The sequence below is a fragment of the Zootoca vivipara genome, chromosome 3 (assembly GCF_965207765.1).
Source record: "Zootoca vivipara chromosome 3, rZooViv2.hap1.1, whole genome shotgun sequence".
NCBI classification, from domain to species: Eukaryota; Metazoa; Chordata; class Lepidosauria; order Squamata; family Lacertidae; genus Zootoca; species Zootoca vivipara.
This window is the reverse complement of record NC_142586.1, coordinates 52315681-52316565: the sequence shown is the minus strand read 5'-3', so window position 1 is coordinate 52316565 and position 885 is coordinate 52315681. Positions and strand designations below refer to the sequence as shown.

General features: G+C 34.0%; 1 non-coding gene across 1 annotated transcript; it reads right to left on the bottom strand.

Annotated features, from left to right (window-relative positions):
- Positions 1–387: 387 nt before the first annotated feature.
- LOC148686248 (U6 spliceosomal RNA) lies at positions 388–495 on the bottom strand. Its single transcript, XR_015949431.1, has one exon. It is a non-coding gene; the product is annotated as a U6 spliceosomal RNA (small nuclear RNA).
- Between the last annotated feature and the right edge of the window lie 390 nt (positions 496–885).

Here is an 885-nt window from a genome sequence, read left to right as displayed (position 1 = left end):
TACCAGCTCTGGGCCTCTTCTATTGTGTCATTTGGCTTTTATTTACAGAGCTATGTTCAAATCTTCATTTATACAATTAAAAAATTGGAAAGTTCATCAGCTGTCAAAGGTACTGTATTCGAGCCATTTCTCCCTCAAAAGCAGCAATGAAATGAATGAGCAACAGTCAATGAAATGGAGGTGATAATTATGTATTTTGGAGAACAGAATTAGACAGATAATCCAAAATGCTATATAATCTTCTTGAGGGTTACATATTGTGCAATCTCTCGTAAAGCCTGTTTGTTTGTTTGTTTGTTTGTTTGTTTGTTTGTGTCTGTCTGTCTGTCTGTCTGTCTGTCTGTCTGTCTGTCCGTCATCTATCTATCTATCATCTACCTACCATATTTCTATCTGGAATACTTCATGAATTTGTGTGCTATCCCCTCACAGGTACCTGCTAATCTTTTCTATATCGTTCCAATTTCATTTTGTGCACCGCCAAAGCAAGGATTCTATCAGTATAATTTTAAAAATTCTGTTTTCCAGACATCAAATGGTAGGTTTGTAGACCACATAATAATGATTTGAATGGCGTTTGATGAGCAGGTAATTCTATGATGAGCAGAACAGTCAAGTAAGATTCAAGCATCTTCCATTTGCTGGAGTCTCTGAGTCACATTAGACAAGATAATTACTACCAGCACACTACACAGCTTCATTTTTCACATAGCAAAGATTTAATGTTTAAGTTGTTGTTATTAGACTAGTTTTTCTATTATTCTGTAAGTAGAAAGGGCTTTTTGTTATATTTTTAAATCACTTATATTTTTGCACAAATGTAAAAGGGTTAGGTGCTTTCAAAAGTGATGCAAGGGTTTTTTAAAAAACAAAAAAGCAAAAAAA